The sequence below is a fragment of the Mus caroli genome, unplaced genomic scaffold (genome assembly GCF_978045245.1).
Source record: "Mus caroli unplaced genomic scaffold, Mus_caroli_1 scaffold_4, whole genome shotgun sequence".
Classification (NCBI taxonomy): domain Eukaryota; kingdom Metazoa; phylum Chordata; class Mammalia; order Rodentia; family Muridae; genus Mus; species Mus caroli.
In genome coordinates, this window is record NW_028227259.1 from 153277211 (window position 1) to 153300365 (window position 23155).

Consider the following 23155-nt stretch of genomic DNA (forward strand, 5'->3'; position numbering starts at 1 on the left):
GGATCAAAGGATATTCTAGCAAGGGCCAAAGAATAAACACTTTAAGTGTTTTGGACCACAAGATGCTCTGGTGTAGTAGGGACAAAAGTGGCCACAGATGTCACTCAAAGGAAGGAGCTATGGTCCAAAAAAACAAAACAAACAAAACAAAAAAGAAAAGAACTGTACTTATGAACCCTGAAATGTGCATTTTGTAAACTTCTTATGTTATAAAATGCTCTTTTGATTACTTTCAACCACGTAAAAATGTTATCGGGCATTTTCAGCTTGTAAGCCAGCGACTACAGGTGGCAGGCTGGGTTTGGCTAAGAAGCCACTGTAGATTTCACTTCTAGGGCAACAAATGACTTGGTCCAGTTCATGCCATGTTACAATTTGAATGTGGTGCGTCTCTTCCAGGCTCCTATGCTTAAGCACTCGGTCCCTAGCTGCTAGTATTTTGAGGGGTTGTAGAACCTTTTGTATGTAGGGTCTTGTTTGTGGATGTAGGCCTGTAGGGCAAACCTTTAAAGGCTACGGCCTGATTCTGCTTCCTGAACCATTGGTTAAAAACAAAAAAAATATAATAATTCTTTGAGGCTATCTTAGCCTAGAGAAGATATGGGAGAAAAGTGTTTGGTTTTGCTTTTTCTAGACAGGGTTTCTCTGTGTGGCCTTGGCTGTGCTAGAACTCCCTCTGTAGACCAGGCTGGCCCCAGACTCACTGAGACCCACTGGCCTCTGTCTCTGTTCTCTTCTGTATCCAGTTCTGTTAGAAAATCCCCTCATGGCACGTGGGCCCAAGCCATGTGAAGATCCATGTCATCTCCTTGCTCACTCTTTATCCAAATATCCACGAGGAGCAGGCCTGGGAACTGCCCACCGTCACCACACATGAAAAAGACGCAGGATCGGGGGGGACTCAATGGCTCTGTTCCTGCAGAAGACGATGACCTGCCCTTTGGGCAGAACTTCAACTGTACGTAAGTCATTATTTTCAATAGTTTCAAGACACTATACTGGCGGCAAAAAATCTACTATTCCCACCGTGTAGTGACAATGGCTCTCAACCTGTGGGTTAAATGACCCTTACACAGGGGTCACCTAAGACCACTAAAGAACACAGATATTTACATTACAATCCATAACAGAAGCAAAATTACAGTTATGAAGTAGCAACAAAAAAATTTATGGTTGGGGTCACCAGAGCATGAAGGACTATATTAAAGGGTTGTGCAGCATTAGGAAGATGGAGAACCACTGGTAGTCATTGTAGGCAATCATTTCCTTCTCTAGTTTACCCTTTCTCCCTAGATTCCAGTCTCCCTATCTTACAAAGGGTGAAGGAAGATGAATAGTGTCCCTCCAAAAAGGTAAGTCTAGGTCTTACCCCAAGAACCTTTAAATATGACCTTGTCTGGGAAAATTGTCACTATTGATGAAATTGTCACTATTGATGAAATTTCAAAATCTTACGTTTTTATTTTTTAAGACAGGGTTTTTCTGTGTAGTCCTGATGTCCTGGAACACTCTGTGTAGATTAGGCTGGCCTCGAACCTGGAGATCTGCCTGCCTCTGCTTCCCAAGTGCTGGCATTAAAGGTGTATGCGGCCACCACCCAACTGTGACTAAGGATTTTAAGATGAGATCTTCTGGGCTTGTGAGATGGCTCAGCACGTAAGAGCGCTGACTGCTCTTTCAAAGAGTTCAAATCCTGAGTTCAAATCCCAGCAACCACATGGTGGCTCACAACCACCGTGGTGTGTCAGAAGACAGCTACAGTGTACAATAAATCTTTGGGCCAGAGCAAGCAGAGGTCCTAAAATTCAATTTCCAACTACCACATAAAGGCTCACAACCATCTGTATAGCTACATAAAATAAATAATCTTTAAAAGAAAAAGGAAAAGAAGATGAGATCGTCTAGGTTTTAATGGATTCTCAATCTTGATAGTGATAGTTGTAAGAGAAAGCCGAGAGTCTGAGACAGGAGCGAGGAGGGCCTTGTAAAGAGGACGGCAGGGGTAGCAGTGCTGAGGGGCATAGTGTACACAGGGTGTACACAGGACCAAGGCCTTCCAGCAGCATCCAGCAGCTTGGACATGCTAGAGATGCCTTTCTTCTGGAGTTTGGGCTTCTGGCTTGTATTAAGCTATCAAACCTGTGTGTATTTAAACCATTGCAGTATTTAAGGATCTAGAACACAATATGAACCAAGGAAACAAACAAATGAAACCCCCAAAATTGCTCAGCCGAGGACATGGCCAAGTCTTGAATAGCAAAAGGAGGTTGAAAAAGGTCTATAATTCTGAATTCAGCAAAAAGCAGATGTGTCCTATAAGTTGTGTGATTATGGGGTGCTTATTTGCACATGGCCTCTTTCCACCAACTCTGTAGTGCTGCTAACTCCGTAATTAGAGGTTATGTCGTGACACACTGTTAAAAGTGACCTGCGGGGGTGGGGGTGGGGCAATAAACTGTTCTTCAGGGCTGAGCACACCTATCCTGTCTCACAGCTGCCCTTTGAGCGTGCTCTTCTCCGCGCTAGGCAGTGAGCTGGCACCTTAAATGGACTAATTGGAGTGGCCTCTACAGATTTCTTTGAGGTAGATCTTACCCTTGTTATACCGATGAGGACCCTAAAAAAAAAAAGTGACACTAATGGCCTCACCTGCCTGGGATGCTACCTTGCTGGGTGGTATGGGCTGGCCCTGAACAGCCCTGCATGGGCTCCAAAGCTCCCGCTCTTAATTGGTCCAGAGCCTTTCTCTACTTTGGTGGATGAAGAGCAGACAGCACGGGTCACTAAGCCATCGAGAACTGGAGGATAGAAGGTGAGGAAGAAACAAGCCCACGCAGGCTTTACAACACCCCGAGGAACTGACGCGCTTTCCGTTTTAAGCAGTCCGGTGTTGGTAAGTTCAGTCGACATGCGTTTCGTTTCTGTGAATTAGGTTTTTCTCGTTCCAGTTTATTACAGCCGTCGGCAGACCCTCAACGTGCCAAGAAGTTTGCAAGCGCCTGGGCCTGATTATAAGGAGGAGCGGATGATTACCAAGCCAGAGCATTCCCTGCTGCCGGGTCAACAGCGCTCTCTTTGTGTGTGAAGGACGGCATACTGGTTCTGATGACTCACAGGCAGGGAGTGGGAGGGAGAAAGCCTGAGCATTGCCTAGAAGCAGCCCTTCCGTGTCCACCCGCAGGGGACAATACAGCAAGGAACACATGATTCAAACCCTTCTCTACAGCCTCCACCTGTGAACCCGGACGCAGTGGAGACCGCTCTGATGCATAGCTGGCCTCTTTACTTATCCCAGGTAACTTTCTCACTGGCTACTTTTGTCTTATTTTGTGATCACAAGCTTTGTGAATGCAATTTTTTTTTGAGTACAAACTTAAGCTGCACCCACAATCAGACACTTGTGGCTTTCAGGCGACTGGACCATTTTAACCCTCCGCCTTCCTTCTTGCTGCGTCTTTACATTTACGGGCAGCTTCCTTCTTCACTCTATTAGACATTTTGCTTTTGGAGCTTTTAGGGTCAACGAGACTGAAAGCATTCTTCTGTTTCTATCTTCCCATCAAAGGATATTCATCTCCAGGTTTCTAAACACCTCTATTAAACATCATCTGTGCTAGGCCTTCTCTGAGCACGCTACCAAACAGGCGAGGGTCATGGCACAGAGAAGAGGTGATGATTGACTAACCTACAGTTTCTAGTTCTACATCCCATGCAGTCTACACAAACACGCATTCTTTTTGGTTTTTTGAGACAGGGTTTCTCTGTATAGCCCTGGCTGTCCTAGAACTCACTTTGTAGACCAGGCTGGCCTCGAACTCAGAAATCCACCTGCCTCTGCCTCCCGAGTGCTGGGATTAAAGGCGTGTGCCACCATGCCCGGCTACAAACACGCATTCTTAAAGTTACTTCTAAAAACACATCTCTTAGTGTGCTCTCATTTTCCTATGATTTTTCAGATAATTCTCAAGAAATACTATCGTTGGTTCTTGAGATGGCTCAATGGGCTAAGGCACGTGTCACTAAGCCTGAAGGCCTAAATTCAATTTCCAGCACCCACATGGTGGAAGAAGACTGAGCCCCACAAGTGAACCTCAGACCTTCAAGTGCTTCTGTGTATAAAACAACAAACAAACAAACAAACACAGCAACCAAGAATAGTCTTGTTCAGTGCCTGACAGATACAGAAGTGGATGCTCATGGTCATCCATTGGACAGAGCACAGGGTTCCCAATGAAGGAGCTAGAGAAAGGACCCAAGGAGCTGAAGGGGTTTGCAGCCCTATAGGAGGAACAACAATATGAACCAACCAGTACCCTGAGAGCTCCCAGGGACTAAACCACCAACCAAAGAAAATACATGGTGGGACTCGTGGCTCCAGCTGCATATGTAGCAGAGGATGGCCTACTTGGACATCAATGGGAGGAGAGGCCCTTGGTCCTATGAAGGTTCTATGCCCCAGTATAGGGGAATGCCAGGGCCAGGAAGCTGGAATGGGTGGGATGGTGAGCAGAGGAAGGGGGGAACGGGATAGGGGGGAGGGTGTTTTTCAGAGGGGAAACCAGGAAAGGGGATAACATTCAAAATGTAAATAAAGAAAATATCCAATTTAAAAAATTGAAAGTGAATATGGTGTCAAAAAAGGCATAAATAAATGCTTTTCGGCCTTTCCTGTCCCTGGAGTTTGGTATCTTGGGTGTAGGAGCTGCATAAGTAACAGTAAGAAAAAAAATAGTCTTGTTCAAATCACACTTATGAAAAAAGGTGTATGTTCATTTTATATTTTCTCTAAGTTGGGATTCATTTTCTTAAGATTTATTTTTATTTTATGTATAGTGTTTGTCTGCCTGTATATAAGTACACCGCGAGTGTGTGTGTGTGTGTGTGTGTGCAGTGCCCCGAGGGACAGAAGAAAGTGGTGAATCCCATGAACTGGACCTGCAGACCGTTGTGAGCCTCCATGTGGGACCTGAACCCTGGGTCTTTGCAAGAGCAGCCAGTGCTCTAACCACTGGACCATCTCACCACTTTCTTCTAAGTTGGAATAAAACAAAACCCAAGATATTTTTTTTTATGGACAATTAAGCCACAGAATACAGCTTCCCTCTCGGAGGCTGGCACGGCGGCACCTGGTGGTTTTGAAACCACAAAGAGGTTAATGGAAAAAAATCTTTCAATCTATCTAAATTTGGAGAGGATTAGGACTGTCTAAGAAGTGAGCCAAAATAGTTCTTAGGTAATATGAGTAACAAAACAGTATTATTTTATCCTGTTTATATAGTGTAGTAGTAGTAGTAGTAGTAGCTCTGCAACAACCTGAGTGAGATACACATGTGTGTATGTGTATATAACTACACACATACATGCCTGGACACACACACACACACACAAGATAATGAATACACATTGGTGATTCCAGCTATGGGAAGGGCAGAGGCAGAGCGAGGAGGTGTTGAGCTCACCTAGGCTTCAGAGTGCGTTGAAGGACAGCCTGGGAACATAGTGAGGTCACTGTCTCTAAACACACTAAATGACCTGGGGATATAACGGAGTGGCACGGTGCTTGTGCCCTAGGAACTAGGTACTCTCCCAGTAACACAAACAAACAAGTAAGTAAATGAATGCAGATAATGAACGGGAGATGTGCTTGTCCTTGCTGTGAGCCGACCCCTCATCCATCTCCTCTGTGGATACACACACCCAAGATAGTTCAGGAGGCGGGCAAAAGATAGCTAGCTCCAGGCTTGGAGACTGGGTGTGACTTAGTCAAAACTTATAGGGTGACTATGATGTCACAGAGTATGGCACAGTTCCCGTATCAGGGCGAGTGGAATTCTAGATGCTCAGACTAGGAAGTCCTCTTTATGCTGTGGCAGAGCGGAACTGCAGCAGAGTGCCAAGACCGCCCAGGGGTAGTGTGTCCATGATGGTCTTTGGAGTCTGTTTAGAGGTATATCTGGTAACAGCAGGATAATCTTCTCCAGGGAAGAGGCGATTCTAAGTGCGGATTTCCTGCTTCGTTGATAGGAACTGGGCTACTTGTCACGAAAAATTTAAATTTAAGTAAAGAACGTAAGGGTTATGCTAGCAAAAGCAAAATTAGAATTTGAGACTTTAAATTGAAGGCAGTTTACATTTTCTCACTTTCATTTTTACTTTTGGTTTTCTGAGACAAGTTCTAACTATGTAGGCTCAAACTCATGGTCCCTCCTGTTTCAACCTTTGTGTGCACTTTTTCTTGTTTTGAAACACAGTTTTACTATGTAGCCCGGGCTGACCTAAAATCTGCACTCCTGCCTCAGCCCTCTGTGTGCTGGGATTGTAGAGGTGCACGAACCTGCCATTACTTTAGCTCTAGGTTAAATCTTTCTCTCCTTATAATACCCTGTAAAATGTGAAAAAGGAAGGTCTCAAAGGCGTCTCTCACTCTTAGGAAGCCTGGCGAGCGGCTTGGGAAGCTGTGTGGAGTACATGATCATACTTCTGCTTTCCCTATGGCCACACAGAGATTTAAGGAGACAACGGTTCTGCCTTACAGAGCCCATACAAAGCAGTAAAACGTTCACTGGCCTCCTCTGCTGCCTTGCTCTCACCAACAGGGAGGTATGTGTGAGGGAACCGGATGGATCCAGATGCTGGGGCCTGGGAGTTTCACTTTCAGTTTTTGGGAGAGTCCGTGGCTTAGCTGTGTGAGAACATCCTTACCCCTACAGTAGCTGTAACCACCTTCTGCTAGAGCAGCATAGACAAGGGTCTCTTATCAGATGGAGGTGAGAAGACAATTCTGAGAGCTCTCAGAATTTCCAAGAAGGCACTTTGTAAGTTAGATTCAACTAACTTCATTATCCTGTGATGCAGGCTCCTCCAAATGGCCGAGGAAAACGTACTACTGTCTACAAATCCCACCGTAGGAGTAAGATGTAAGGTTCTATAGAGATGAGGGCAAAGCAAGTTTATTCAAAATAAAAATACTGTCATGATTGTGCATTAAGACGGGTCCTCTGCATATGTCTGCTGTTGCTTTTGGTATGTTACTTTAAAACAGAAATCATACTGGATTCCTTGTGAAACAACGAATCATCAAAACAGGACCGCTTGTGTCTAATCTAACAACATTTCAGATCTGTGATTAGGCTTGTGAGTGGCTCTGTCGTAGCATCACAATGTTCTGGGTTTAGTGTCTAGCATGAAAAGAAGACAGTAGACTGAGAAACCGTCTTATATAGTTCATGCATAAAGATATCAATTGTTGAAAATTGACAACTATTCAAAACTTCACAGAACTACAACAACCAAATTAACCCTGGAGAGGAGAGAGGTTCATAGAAAATTCTGGAAAGATGGGCTCCTGGGGTGATATGTAGCACCAATCACCACATTCAGCATTTTCAGTCATACAAGTTAGAGACAAATGGAAAAAAAATGGCGGCAGCTTGACACATGAATTTCAGATGCTAGCCATCCGCAGGACCCCTAAAGCTCCACCCACATGCCGTTTCCCCTCTGGAATCCCACAGAACACTGCCACCTCCAACTGGAACTTCTTTTCTGAGTGCTACTGCACTTTGACTTCTTACAGAAGCGCAAGTATGTTGTTTGTAGATACTTCCACAGTTGCAGCATCGTCTTCCAGCTGTCTTGATGGTTCTCCAATGGCACCAGACCCTCCCTCTTACTCATTCCCTTCCACTTCTCAGCTTCCCATGAACTCACATGCTCAGGGCTCATGGACAAGGCGATCAGCAGCCAGCTAATCTGAAAGTTATCTAAGATAGCACAGACCCCACTGATGTTACCCAATATCTGAACAGTTCAGCTAACACACAATCACTGAGCCCACTAATGCCTACCAACTAGGCTAGGAATCAGGATGCAAATAGAAGGTTCTGTTCTGTTCTGTTCTGTTCTGTTCTGTTCTGTTCTGTTCTGTTTGAGACAGGGTTTCTCTGTGTAGCCCTGGTTGTCCTGGAACTCTCTCTGTAGAACAGGCTGTTCTTGAACTCAGAGATCTACCTGTCTCTGCCTCCTGAGTGCTGGGATTAAAAGTGTATACTACTACCACCACCAGGCCAAATGTAAGGATGAGCAATGGACACCAGAGTCTGAAAAAGATGAGTGTGTGTGTGTGTGTGTGTGTGTGTGATGGGCAGACATGAATAAGCCCCAAGCTGAGAGTCTGAATAACACTGGCCTCAGGCAAGTGTTCTGTCTGCAGTGTGACAAGGGCTGCATGATGAACTGCTGTGGCATACAGAGGAGAATTGTCTGTGTAAGCGAATTAAAGAGAGTGTCGCCAAGTCTTCCTGGCTGCCCTTGGTCCGTTTCCTGCCCTAGCCTCTTGAGAAGCTGGGATCCCAGGTGTGCACCACCATGCCCCACGGAAGGACAATTTTTAATGTCCTGTTGCTCAGGGGAGTCAAGTAACCATGGGTGACGATAACAAACACTTCAAAATAGCTAGTAGGGGATTCTGAGTAATCCCCTCACAGAGATAACAAATGTCTGAGGTGACAGGTATGGCCATGACACCGAGCTGACCATTATACATTGTGTGCACATTCTATAATGTCACAGAGTACTTCAGACACTGTATGTTAATAATCAATAAATAAGGGTTAAAATGCAACACTAGGGAGAACTGAGGTAATAAAGTATGCCTTTGTTGTAAAATTAAGATAAAGTTTCACATTTCTGTGGCTTTATATTTTTAATATTTTAACATTATTGGATTATTACTTTCATAATCAGAAAATAATAAGGATTATATTAAACTAAAAACAACAATATGGGATTAGTCCAGGGCAGAAAAGCATAAAAAAGAGCCACATTAAAAACCAGCACTGTAAGCCGGGCAGTGGTGGTACACGCCTTTAAGCCTAGCACTTGGGAGGCAGAGGCAGGTGATTTCTGAGTTCGAGGCCCAGTCTGGGCTACAGAGTGAGTTCCAGGACAGCTAGAGCTATACAGAAAAACCCTGTCTCGAAAAACCAAAAAAAAAAAAAAAAAGAAAGGAAGTAAGAGAGAAAGAGAAAGAAGGAAAGAAAGAGAGAGAAAGAAAGAAAGAAAGGAAGGAAGGAAGAAAGAAAGAGAAAAAGGAAAAAGAGAAAAAGAAAAAGAAAGAAAGGGGGGGTGAAAACCCAGCACTGGATTGGGCATGGTGGCACACACCTTTAGTCCCAGCATTAGAGAGGGCGAGGCAGAGGCAGGTGGCTCTCCGTGAATTTGTGACTAGCCTGGTCTACATGGTGATTTCCAGGATAGCCAAGGCTCTGTAAAGAGACCCTGTACCACCGAACATGACTGCAGCTGTTCAGCCCGCAGACTTGTGAGAAGCTTGTCGTCTTGAAGGATTCCTGCTCCCTCTCACTGCGGTTCAGCCACCGTCGTATCTCAGTTATTTCCACAGCTGCTGCTCTGATGGACTGAACGATTGTGTCCTGCAGAGTTCCTATGTTGAAGCTCTAACTGGCTCCATTTGGAGCTGTGGCCTTCGAGGAAGTCATGAAGGTTAAATGAGCTTATGGGCACGGCCCTGATTGGTAAGGTCAGATTCTTTGTAAAGACTCAGAGAGGAGAAGCATGTGACGGTACAATTTGGAGGGAGGTGGCCACAGTCACCGCCACAGTACATACCGCACACCGCACCAGTAATCCCAGAACTCTTGCTTTTTAAAATAGCCAGAACACCCCTAAAGCTCCCAAACAAAACAAAACACCAATCAGACAAAATAGAAAACAAAATAGTAGACATATACGTATTGGCCAAGATAGTATTAGAACTCAGTCTCGACAGCACCCTGACCTGGGCCTCAGCCTCCACAGCTGTGAGAACACACCTCTGGTAGTCTGTAAAGGCCAGCCAACCAATTAGCAGTCCCCTCCCCCCACCCCACCCCCACCCCATGTTCTACCACTGCCCCAGAGCCACCCACAGCCATTCTTTCGCTCACCCATCCCCAGCAACCCATCACTGGGAGTTAGAGCAAGACTGTTAGAGTTAGAGCTGCCAATGGCTGTGCAAACTTCAGCAAGCTGCTCTACCTCTCTGTGTGTCACTAAATTCCCTGGCAAGCAAAGCCACTAACAATAGGACTGTTTCAGTGGGGTAAAGTATTTACAATCGTACCTTACCCACAACAAGTATTTGATCTTAACAAGTATTACTATCTTAAAAATACTTTTTGAGATCTTATTTTAATTTTATGTGTATGGGTGTCTTGCCTGCCAGTATGTCTGTGCATCACAAGCAAGCATACAGTGCCCGAGGCCAGAAGAGGGCATCTGATCTTCCGGAACTGGAGTTACAGATGGCTGTGAGCCACCATGTGGGTGCTGGGAATTGAACTCAGGACCTCTGGAAGAACAGCCAGTGCTCTTAACCACTGAGCCAGCTCTCCAGCCCAGCTGTTACTATCTGCTACATTATCAAAATAAGCTTAGACACTAAGTTGCTCATGCCATTTCCATGACTGAACACCCAAATGATCTCCCCACCACAGGACAAAACCTTAGTGTGGCCTGGAGGCTCCGAATATACCTTCAAATTGCACTACCAGAACCCCATCGAACCCCCACTTCACACCAGTGTTACTCCCCCCTGGACTCCCATCCCAGGCTTGCCCGCTGCTTCCCCTGGCCAGCTCCTGTTGCTCTCCTAGGATCTACCCATGCATCCCCTTCCAAAGGGGCCTGATTGTCTCAGCTTGGCTTCTCTGCTCTTTTCCTGCAGTGTGTGTAACTCTCACCCATTACACTATTAAAGTAACTTGCTTCTCTGTTTCCCACTAGACAGAAACTCTTCAAGATCAAGGACCCATTCTTCATTTAAAAAAGAAGAAGAAGAAGAAGAAGAAGAAGAAGAAGAAGAAGAAGAAGAAGAAGAAGAAGAAGAAGAAGAAGAAGAAGAAGAAGAAGAAGAAATTCGGTGTAAATCCAGTAAACATCAGAAAATGCCAGACACAGAATGGAAATGAACTCTTGCTATGACTTGAATATGGAATATTTTCCACAGGCTCATATGTACAGCAGGGACCCTCACTGATGGATGGAGGATACTGTAGACAGGCATCTGAGGGATTCAGTGTGGACCTTCTTCTGGCCTAGTCCTCTACTTCTTGGCTGGTCAACAGGGCCATGCCAGCCCGTCTTCCCTGCCTGATGCTCAGTGAATCTCAAGTGTGAATCAGAACGAGCCTCTCTTCCTAGGAGTGACTTTGTCTGCTATTTTTGTCATAGTAACAAGAGAAGTAACCATCACAACTCTGGGACCTGGACCATCTTCCCACAGGAAGCAGTTGCAGAGAAGCTCCTGCCTGTAATCACCCTTTAATTAGCTGACAGAGGAGCCCAGCCACATGCTCAGAGGATAAATACACTGCTGGCAAGCCTTAGGATTTCGATTCTCGGGAACCATGTGGCGGAAGGAGGGGATCAACTCCCACAGACCGCCCTCTGACCTCCAAACGTGCATGCCTGGGTGCCTGCATGCGAGTGTGAGCGCACAGATGCTCCATCTTACACACTCCTTAGGCTTCTCACTACAGAATAATGTCTACCCTGGAATAAGAGAACTGTGTTCGGAACCTGATTTCTCCATACTTCCCTAAGCTCTGGCCACACGTTTCAACTCCTTGCCTTTGTATGCAGAGCTCCTTCTGCCAGGGATGTCTTCTCTCTCACCCTGGAAAATTCTCCCTCGGTGCATATGACCTCGTTCCCGAGTCTCTGTGCTACCGAGCCCTTTCAGGTCATGTTCTGGGAGGACAAGCTGCTCGCTCCTCTGCTGGCACACACTGTTTATTCTGACAGCACAGCGCCTGCTCAAAGTTATTATTTTCTGTCGTTGCCATTTGAGTCCAAAAGCAAGGGCTGAATCTCGCTTAGCTCTGGATATCATGGAACCTGGAACTATATGCCAGATAGTAATAGGACCTCAATACGCTTTTTTCTTTTAGATTCAATTAGTCTATAGGATGGCTGCAAAAAGTGAGAATCTGACTGTGTACCACACTGCCATACAGAATATGAACTACACAGTTCATACAGAATATGTTATATTGTTATATTATATTAAATTGTTATATTCCCAACTACATGTCAGGATCCATCTTTATTTTAAAAGAAGAACAGAAAACACCAGAAGTCACCATTTTTGTTTAAGTTAAATATATTTGTGTATGTGTGTGTTTGGCTGAAGTGTGAAATACCTTACTCACTGTACTATATGGGTTGAAAATATTGCACGTAATTTGTAGGGTAGTACAGCTAATTACCAGGGTCTTGCTCTGTAGCCAGGCTTGTACCCAGCTTTCCTTCCTCTGTCTCAGCTCTCCAATGCTGGCTCAAGTATCATACCTGCCTCAAGTGAATATGTACTTATTTATAGCTTGTTAATCACACACACACACACACACACACACACACACACACACCCAACAGCAACACCTCAGAAAATGGAAGGAATGGAAATGAATGGAAGGAATCAATTGGAGAGGAGCAAAATCAATCAATCAATCAATCAAACAAACAAACAAACAAACAAACAAACAAACAAACCTTAAGTAAAAAGGTGACCTTGTGTATTATGAAGGAAGTAAGATATCAGACTGGCTATTGGTCTTTCCACCCAAGGCCTTACTTATTTCTGATGTAAAGACAGGAAGGAAAAAAAAGCCTTCCTACAGATACATTCCTTCATTTCTCTTGAGTTTCGTTTCTTGTTTGTTTGTTTGTTTGAACTTTGGAAATAAAGAACTACTTCTTTAAAGCTTCCCACAGGATAAGTCCTGCAACAGTGTCAGCAGCTGGACACTTAGTAGGGCTTATGGAGGAAAACAAGCTGCGCAGAAGCTGGACACTTAGTAGGGTTCATGGAGGAAAACAAGCTGCGCATTCCCAGGCAGCAAACACCTGCATGGTTCTAGCCCCAAACCCACTCGAAATCCTTTTTCCTAGACAGACAATGTGAGAGTGGACTGACTATTTCGGAAATCGTGCTGAAATCATCAGACCCCACAGGTGGTTTGGACTCGGGTTAGACACCAGCTTTCGCAATTGTTTTTAAAAATCAGTTAATCTATTGATTCATGTTTAACTCCACGAAGTTGTGAGCAATCAATAGCATGAATTCATCTTAATGGATGATATTAATTCCATCACAGATATTTACTGAGCATCTTCTACGTGCCAGGGAATGACGCTCCACGGCACCAGAATGTAATTGCTTCTACTGGACTACTTTTTTCTGCCTAGAATAACATTCTTGGGAGACAATGCTAGCACCATGCTTTATGCACAGGAGACCTTTAACAACCTTAAATAACTGGATAAAACTGGAGACTAGAATGGCATACTGAAGGCAAGGAACCAAGCCGAGGAGCCTGGGGCACATCCAACCTGCTCTGCCTGCCAGGTATGTAGTGAATGGCTCCTAAATGCAGCCTGCAGGCAGACAAGACTTTCTTAGCCCACTTTCTGCAACAACTGAGCAGAACACATTCTGCCCCACACAAGGGTCACGGGGTGAGGTGGCCTTCGCCCTTCTAGGTGCTGCTTTTGCGGCTTTATCGGGAGGACGCTATTCCAGGTCACTTTCACAGTGTTGACGGTCACCTCACACTATACCTACAGAGCTACAGCTATGTCAGAGGCCACATGACTCACAGGGCAGGAAAAACTTCTCACCTGACCTTTTTTAGAGAGTATGCTATTCTTAGAGAGTAAGAGAAACACTGCCCATAGCAGAGGTCAGACACATGCGTGAGCGGAGCTAGTCATCTACAATGGACGCAGAAGTTCCCAGTCAGAACCCTTGCTCTGACAGGTCACAGTAATCAATAAAGAGGGGGGACACCTACCGGCAAAATCAGGTTCTTCTGTAAGAAATTCTTGAGTCTCTGCCAATGTCTTACCAAGTGCTCAGACATTTAAATTTCTTAACCACTTTCATGGTCCAGCAAGGGTGTCTAAACAGTGTGGGGGTGGGGTGGGAGGAAGGCAGTAAAAGAGGCTCAGGACTTGGGAGTAGAAAAGGTAACATCAATAAGAAAGGTGGGGTGTCTCAGAAGTAAGTGCTCTTGCTAAACTGGCGAGTCTCCATGCTAGGAGCTAAACACGGGGAACAGGACACGGGGGGGGGGGGGCAACCACAGTGTCCTGCTTTACTGGGAATGAAGCAACTTAAATTAGTTTTTGATTCTGCGGGGCTTTACAATTTTAATATTGTATTTTACATTACATTAAAACGAAGAAGCAGCCGGGCGTGGTGGCGCACGCCTTTAATCCCAGCACTTGGGAGGCAGAGACAGGCGGATTTCTGAGTTCGAGGTCAGCCTGGTCTACAAAGTGAGTGCCAGGACAGCCAGGGCTACACAGAGAAACCCTGTCTCGAAAAAACAAAAACAAAAACAAAAACAAAAACAAAAAAACAAAAAAAAAAAAACCAAAGAAGCATTTTGACAAAATCTAGGTGGCTTAAAAATAAAAAGGTGGTGGTACATGCCTTTCCTTTAATCCCAGCACACTCGGGAGGCAGAGGCAGGTGGATCTCGAGTTCGAGGCCAGCCTGGTCTACAAAGTGAGTTCCAGGACAGCCAGGGCTACACAGAGAAACCCTGTCTCAAACAAGACAAAACAAGAAAGAAAGAAAGAAAGAAAGAAAGAAAGAAAGAAAGAAAGAAAGAAAGAAAGAAAGAAAGAAAGAAAGAAAAAAAGAAAGAAAGAAAGAAAGAAAGAAAGAAAGAAAGAAAGAAAGAAAGAAAGAAAAAAAAAAAGAAAGAAAGAAAGGAGGGAGGGAGGGAGGGAGGGCCAGCAGACCCAAGAGGTAGCCCAGCAGTGAAGCAGCCCAGCTGCTCTTGCAGAGGACCCAGGTTCAGTTCCCAGCACCTACATGATAGCTCACAACCATGTCCTAGGGGATCTAAAACACTTTGTAAACTCCATGGGCACTCAGTACATTGTACATATACATATATGCAGGCTAAACACCCGCCTGTACACATTAAATAAAATAATAAAGAAAACGTACAACATGGGAAAATGAAAACTGCTGCCCAAAGAAGGATGGGATACAGCTGCTTAAGTCAATGTGTGCTTTCCTTCTTCACCATTTCGATGTGGACAGCAGGGGCTTGATACCTGTTCCAGCTGGATCTGATGGCCCTTCTTCCCTTACTCCCCAGCTCTAACCCATCAACACATCCTACCAGCATCACCTCTTTTTTTCTTTTAAAAAAAGATTTATTTATTTTATGTATGTGAGTGCACTGTCGCTGTCTTCAGGCACACCAGAAGAGGGCGTCAGATCCCATTACAGATGGTTGTGAGCCACCATGTAGTGGCTGGGAATTGAACTCAGGACCTCTGGAAGAGCAGTCAGTGCTCTTAACCGTTGAACCATCTCTCTAGCCGCTCCAGCATCACCTCTTGAGTGCAGGACCTAACTGGTCCCCACTATTGTTGCTGTCAAGTTCTCTAGCTACTTGTCATTCGAATTTAGATGCTACACCTTGAGCCATCCTTATGTCCCACAGAATATCCAGACTGACTCTCTGGGTAGAAACCCAGTGATGCCCCGACCTTGATTAAACCCTTCAGTAAATTCTCATTTTGAAAAAACAAACCCAAAACAAATCCAATACCCTTTAGGGAAGGCCCTGGATCACAGGCCTTAGGACTGATGTGTGAGCACTCTCTGCCCACCTCCTCCCATGCTATTCCTGGATAACTGTTCAGCCACCCCAGCCTCCCGACGCTCCTGTTACCTGACAGACACAATCCTTTGCCTGGGGACCTTTGTACTGCTTCTTCTTTCCAACTTGAACCCATTCCATCCAAGCTAAAGGTCACCCCAAGTGCTTCTAGTGTTATCCTGGCACTCAGATATGGCTCACAGGACTTTTCAGTAACAGAAGCGGCCTCCCCTTCAGCTCCTACAGCAAACACTCCTGTTTTCACTGGTGTTTCAGGCCTCGGATGATGCCTGGACAGGAGGTACTCAAGGAATGCATTCACCGACTAGCTATGCCATGTTTCATGTACCCATGTAATTAAGGACTGATCTTTCTACAGTTATCATTTTATTGAAATATTTCTATTTTGGAAAACTTTTTAGCAACTAGATAGCTTCTAAAAATGTTTCCAATGCATACAAACTTCTCTGGCAATGCGCATCGGTAAACAGAGTAAACTCTTTCCCACAAGTAAAAAGCAATGTATTGTTGGAAGTTTAAACCCAGTCTCTCCTCCATATCTTTATATTTTTTTAACGTACTTAGTTTTACTTCACGTGCATCGGTATTTTGCCTGCATGTATGTCTGTATGAGGGTGTCAACTTTCCTAGAACGAGAGTTACAGACAGCTGTGAATGCCATTTCAGTGCTGGGAATCGAACCTAGGTGCTCTGGGAAACCAGCCGGTGCTTTTTTTTTTTTTTTTTTTGAGACAGGGTTTCTCTGTGTAGCCCTGGCTGTCCTGGAATTCACTCTGTAGACCAGGCTTGTGGCCTCCCTTCCCCCAGCCTGGAACCTGCTTGCTCAAGGGTGGAGCTACCGGCTCATTCGTCCTGTCACGCCTACCTACTGCTGGAACCTGCCTTTGCTGCCTGGAGGCACACACGTGTTCGTCCTGCTACTGGACCCTGAGTTACTTGGCGGGATATTGGGTTCCCTCCCCCTTCCTTTATAACTGAGTGTCTGGAAATAGTAAAATTGAGCTTTGATCAGGATTTGTCTTAGCTCCATTCTTTCTTCCGCCCCGTCTAGATTCCTCTCTTTTCAGCGAACTGCCATTCTCAGTTGAACCGTTCGTGTTGTGGACTGCGGGCAGGCCGCAACACAGGCTGGCCTTGAATTCAGAAATTCGCCTGTCTCTGCCTTCCGAGTGCTGGGATTAAAGGCGTGCGCCACCACGCCTGGCCCCAGCCAGTGCTCTTAACCACTAAGCCATCCAACTCTCCAGTCCCTCTGTTAGCACCTGAATGGAAACATGCCACCCCTTCAACCCCAGAGGCAGACACTGTGTTGGGGTGTCCCTCCCCAGACAGCAGAGCCTCTCATAGCTGCGGCCTCCTCAACCACTCACCTTCAGAGCCCGCTCCAACCCAATGCCAGCTCTCAGCGATTTACCACTAATACTGCTTTTATGCCGCCCAGCAGTGACATCTGTGTTGCCAAATCCAGTGTCACCTGCTCAGATCACAGAAGCTACCCCAGGTGCTTTGTGACTTTCTCCCAGAAACATGCAACTTTTCAGACTCCCACACCCCCTAGTTCTGTGGCCAGCTCTTGTGTTGCTCTCCACATGGTGAGAATGCTAACAGGAGCTGAGTTCAGTTCCTCCCCTATCTTGTAATAAGCCCTGTGGCAGGAACAGGGCAGCTCTGCTCGTTTTAAACGAGGGCTGTCCTTTGTGACCCACTTATGATTATTTCTTTGTAAAAAACAATAAACCAAATCAGTATTAGTCTCCAGGAAACCACAGCCCTGTGACCTTGATAATATAATGATTAGCAAGGGATTTTCCCATCTTACATTGTAACATTTCTATCTGGGTCATGGCTGCTGAGGATGGAGGTTTAGCTGAGTCACTAAGTTCTGACTAAGGACAGCAAGGGGAAGTACCATGTGATACCTTCATAATACCTGCCCAAACGCACAGGATGATATCCCCCCAAGCCTGTCTCCATCCGGGTGCCTGGAATGCAAATCCTACCATCTCTAGACAAGAGTTTGAGGCCAAGGACAGCACAGCGGTAAGGCAGACAGGTCTGTTCCACTGACATTATGGGGTACAGAAACAGGCTTATATCACATCAAATCCAATCCTGTGGGGTCAAAGAAACAAATTTCCAGCTTGGTAAGCCAATGGGAGTCACGGTTTTCTGCCACCCAGAACTGAATCCACTTCTAAACACTACTACCTACCATCCCAGCTCCACTGTGGCAGGTATGTAACAGATGCCCAACAACCACATCAAAGCAGATATGCTTGTATGGGATGAACCGCCACCCAGACAGACATGACTGAGTGGCCCCAGTGAGAGAAGAGTTCAGGTTTTAAATGGTGCCACTCTATCTGGCCCCAACCCTGGCTACCTTTCATTTTGAGGGCTGGAAGCTGAACCGCCGATGTGAACGTGGGCACATCTGTGCTCTGCAGCGAGTTCCATCTCCAGCCCCACTTGGTTCATAATGACCAGAGATATAGTCCATGATGCATGCGTGGTTAAAGCCAAGCCTCTGTATTTCTATTGCACACTCACTCCACAGCGTCTAATACTTCAGGTGGTCCTTGAAGTCCTGCCTGGAATTGCCCCATCTCCCTTCTTTCCTTGTTGTGCATTCGTTTTTTTCTAACTAGGATATTATGGTACGTTGCCCAGGTTTGCTCCAACTTGCTCAGTCTGGCTTTGAACCCATGATCCAGTCCAGCAAGTGGTGGATTACACATATGGGCCGCTGCAGCCAGTTCCTTCCTTCTTTTATTTATACTCTGAGAGAGGATGGGGAGAGTGTCTTGTATTTATGCTCCTATAATGCAACACGTACCTCTAGGCACACCAAGGCCATCGTTTTAACCTCAGACTAAAATAACTAGTTTTTAAATTAAAAATACTTAGATTTAGGGTCAAGAGTTCAAGCTGAGAAACCTGCCCTTTGGTTGTTGTTGTTTGAGACAGGGTTTCTCTGTGTAGCCCTGGCTGTCTGGAACTCACTCTGTAGAGGGGCTGGCCTGGAACTCAAGAGATCGGCCTGTCTCTGCTTCCCAAGTGCTGGTAGTAAAGGTGTGAGCCATCACTGCCCGGCAAAACCTGTTCATTCATTTATGACTCTATAGAGATTTTAGAGAAAGTTAGATTTTCTAAATCTCAATTTCCTCATTTGTAAGATGGGGATAAAAGTAAAGCCAGAGAGGTCTACTCCAGCTGCGTGGTGACATAAGGCCCGAGGTCTACTCCAGGTGCGCGGTGACACTGTTTACCTTGTACACAGTGCAGGGCTTCAGTTAGCTACAAGCTCATCATCCAAGCCACAACTGTGAATTCTAAATTTAATTATCTAATTAACTAGTTATCATTGGATGAACGTGGGTGATGTGTGTGTGTCAGGGCATGCAGGTTCCCTGGCTTGTATGTGGAGACTTGGGTTAGCTCTCTGGGGTCAGTTCTTTCCTCCCATGGGTGATGTGTGTGTCAGGGCATGCAGGTTCCCTGGCCTGTATGTGGAGACCTGGGTCAGCTCTGTGGGATCAGTTCTCTCCTCCCTTACATGAGTCCTAGGGACTGAACTCAGGTTGCCACTCTTGAGCAGCCGAGTGATGGTTTGTATCTGCTTGGCCCCGGGAGTGGGCACTATTAGGAGGTGTGGCTTTGTTGGAGTAGTTGTGTCACTGTGGGTGTGGGCTTTAAGACCCTCATCCTAGCTGCCTAGAAGCCAGTCTTCTTCTACCTGCCTTCGGAACAAGATGTAGAAATTCACACTAGGGCTGGTGAGATGGCTCAGTGGGTAAGAGCACCCGACTGCTCTTCCGAAGGTCCAGAGTTCAAATCCCAGCAACCACATGGTGGCTCACAACCATCTGCAATGAGATCTGGTGCCCTCTTCTGAAGTGTCTGAAGACAGCTACAGTGTACTTACAGTGTACTTAATAAATAAATAAATCTTAAAAAAAAAAAAAAAGAAATTCACACTACTATTAAATCGGTGGACTGAAAACTCCCAGAATGTTCTTTGGGGTGTAGGTATATCTTTCACATCTCCTAATAGAGTTAATTATAATGCTGATACTAGGAAATGATGCCTGTATGCTATAAACAGCCAAGGAAAATCCTCTATTTATCCATATAGAGCTATTAAAGTATCAGCTCTTACATCACACTGTCAAAAAACAAAATAAGAGAACCTCCTTTTATCTTCAAGAGTCTAGAAAACTCCTATCAGAAAGACATTTCTGAGGAATGAACTAACGAGAGCAGTCAAGAGCCCAGCACAACACCCTTCCCAGAAGTACAGGAAGTGTGACTAATCTCTCAAAAAGGAAGAGTGAGCGAGTGCAAGGTTAGTTCCAAACCATGCGCAGCAAACCGACCAGCAGAGATTGTCAGTTACGAGCAAACAAACGGCCCCTGAAAATCACCCTCCTGCTACCATGCTTGCCTGCCACTCTAGCCGTCATAAATACTATTTAACAAACAAATACTCATTAAATATTTATTACGTTCTCAGCACTGGCACAGAAAGAGGAAACTTTGTATAATATCTATTATTACAAGGTAACATTAACACTAATTAGAAAATGGAAAGTAAGAGACATATTTAAAATACACAGCAACACAAAGTATAACTGCAGAGACATAGTCAAGCAAAGGCTGTATAATTCATAAATTATGAGGGATGGAAAAGCTAGATTCTGAAAGCTAATATAGCCATATAATTTATTCACCACCATCACCATCATCACAATCATTGTTATTGTCGGCACTTCTGTAGCGCTGCGGATCGATCCTGTGGCCTTATTCGTGCAAGGTGAGTGTTCAACCCCTGAGCTTAGCCCCACACCTGGCTCAGGGTTGAAGGGACAGAAAGTCAAAACATCCATAAGAGAGCGAGGAAGACAGACAGGCTTGGTGGTTTACGTCTGTAATCCCTGTGCTGGGGGGATGTGGCAGGAGACTGTGAGGTCAGCCTGGGCTGCATAGCAAGGCTCTGTCTCGAAATAAAGGAAAGGGGTATGACATAAGGCTAAGACCCAGGAGGGGACTGAAATAGTGTGGCAGTAAAAGAATACACCTCTACAGCACAAAAATAATGGAAGGCTAACAAAACTAATAGCTTAGGGCCAGGACACCACGTCTGAGCAGCAAGGTGTGGTACAAAGCCTTCAGTCCCATCACTCAAGAGGCAGGGGCCAGCTGGTTTTTGAGTCCAGCCTGTTCTACATAGGGAGTTCCTGGCCAGCCATGGCTACATAGTGAGACCCTGTCTAACAAACAACACCACAGACTGCAAGGCAAAAGGGAACAATGATGTAAGGAGATAATTTTTTAAAAAGTAGGCATGAGAGTGTCCAAGATTTGTGAGCATGGCTCCTGCCTCGAGCTGGCGAGAGGAAGAAACACCTGTGAGTTTGTGTGGTGGCTGGGGGAAGCAGGCATCTGGACAAATGTCCACAAGTGTGCTGGGTATGAGGATGACCGTGGCAGCCATGAAGTCCGAGTGTGCTGTGAATGCATCCTCATATCCTTTCCCATTGCAAACGGGAGTCTCTGTGACCTCGGAATTCCAAGAGCTTCAGTGAAACTCAAAAGAACTGAGAAGGGAGGCATATCTGCCCAGGCCTGAATCCCAGCCTTCACACAGCTGGAGGAGTAGGATCTGAGTCCATCTTGGGCCACACACCCGAAACAAAAGTCACTCTAGGGGAAAATGAAGACGTTAACTTTGAGACAACATTTGAGTTCCTGTCTACAATCCCAGGCTGAGGCAGGTGGGGCAAGAGTTCAAGGCTATCCAGAGCTACAAAGCAACACCCTGTCTCAAAACAAAGAAATTGAGACCTGATCTATTTGTGTGTCTGAGAGGTGTTTGCACGTGTGAAGGATGTGGGTGTGTGGGTGCCACAGCACCCATGTGCAGGTCACAGGGTACTTTCAGGGTTAGTTTTGTCCTTCCACTACCGTTTCTAGGGACTGAACTCAGGTCAACAAGCTGGTGTGGCAAGTGGCTTTACCCACTGAGCCATCTCACCGACAATATAGACTTAAAAAAAAAATAAATCAGGGGGAAAAAATAGGTCTTATTCTTATGCATTTCCCACCTTTGCAGCCCATTTTGTCCTTTGTGTCTGGCATAAGTGTGTGCTCCTGCACTTGTGCACAGAGGTCAGAGGTCGAGTCAGCCGTCTTCCTGTTCTGCTCTCCACATTGTTTTCTGAAGCCAAGGTCTTTCACAAGACTTTCAGCTCACTGACCGTCACACTGGCTGGCCTCTGAGCTCTCAGGATTTTCCTGTCTCAGTTTCCACTGCGGAGACTACAGGGTCACACGGCCATATCCAGCATTTATGGGATGCCAGGGAAATGGACTCTGACCCTCATTCTCACACAGCAAGCACTTTAGCCAACGAGTCTTCTCCCTAAACCCCAACTCAGAGCTTTAAAAAAAAATCATTGTTCGTTGGTAATTCCAGGAATCTGACCAGTGACACATTAGAAAACTAAGGCTTACCAGCACTAAAGCTGTCTGGAGTGACAAAGACAGCAAGAGGAAAGACCAAGACTCAAACTGTTCTTGGATCCTGTTTGTTTGTTTGTGTTTGAGACTGGGTCTCTCTCTATATAGCCCAGGCAGGCCTGAAACTTGCTATGTAGACCAGGATGGCCTGCAAACTCCCAGAGATTTGCCTCTGCACTTGCCTCTGCTTTTTAAGTGCTGGTACTTAAAGGTATGTGTCACCTTGCCAGGTCTGTATTTTTTAATCTTAAGTTTGTCCCATTTCTTTTATCTTTAGAGGAAAGTGGATGGCAGAAGGTAGCAGAAAGTGTCCTGTCTCAAAGTTAGACAGACGTCGACCTAAATCTTCACATAGGATCAACAATGAAAGTACAGGCCCAGGCACTGAACCCAGAAAATGGGCATTGACAGGGCTGTCTAGAAGCACTGCTTACCTTAACTAACACCTGACACACAAATCTGTAATAATAAGTTGCTCTTAAATAGGTAAGAAAGAAGAGAAAGGTGTGGTAGGCACAGAGAGGTAAGAGGACGAGAGATCTAAGACAACAATGTAGACTTTCTGCCATAGCAGTCCTCAACCTGTGGGTTGCAGGGGTCACCTAAGACCATCAGAAAACACGGATATTTGCATTACAGATCATAATAGCAGCAAAATTACAGTTATGAAGTGGCAATGAAAGTAATTTTATGGTTGGGGTCCCTGCACCATGAGGAATTGTATTGAAGGGTCACAGCACTAGGAAGGCTGAGACCCACTGTCCTATGATGACGTAAACATTTCTGATCTACACTGCAAGAGCTCTCACTGCTAGCCACATCCGGCTTCTGAGTATTTGAAATGTGGTTAGGACAACTGAGGGATGAGTGTCAGAGTAACGCCAGGCCCTGGAGACGGTGCCGTGCACTCTATCCTAGCACTAAACAGA

General features: G+C 45.5%; 1 long non-coding RNA gene across 1 annotated transcript; it reads left to right on the forward strand.

Moving 5' to 3' along the window:
- The first annotated feature begins 2659 nt into the window (after window positions 1–2659).
- Window positions 2660–12082, forward strand: LOC147005415 (uncharacterized). Its single transcript, XR_015047031.1, has 3 exons — window positions 2660–2812; window positions 2949–3295; window positions 10786–12082. It is a non-coding gene; the product is annotated as an uncharacterized LOC147005415 (long non-coding RNA).
- The last annotated feature ends 11073 nt before the right edge of the window (window positions 12083–23155 follow it).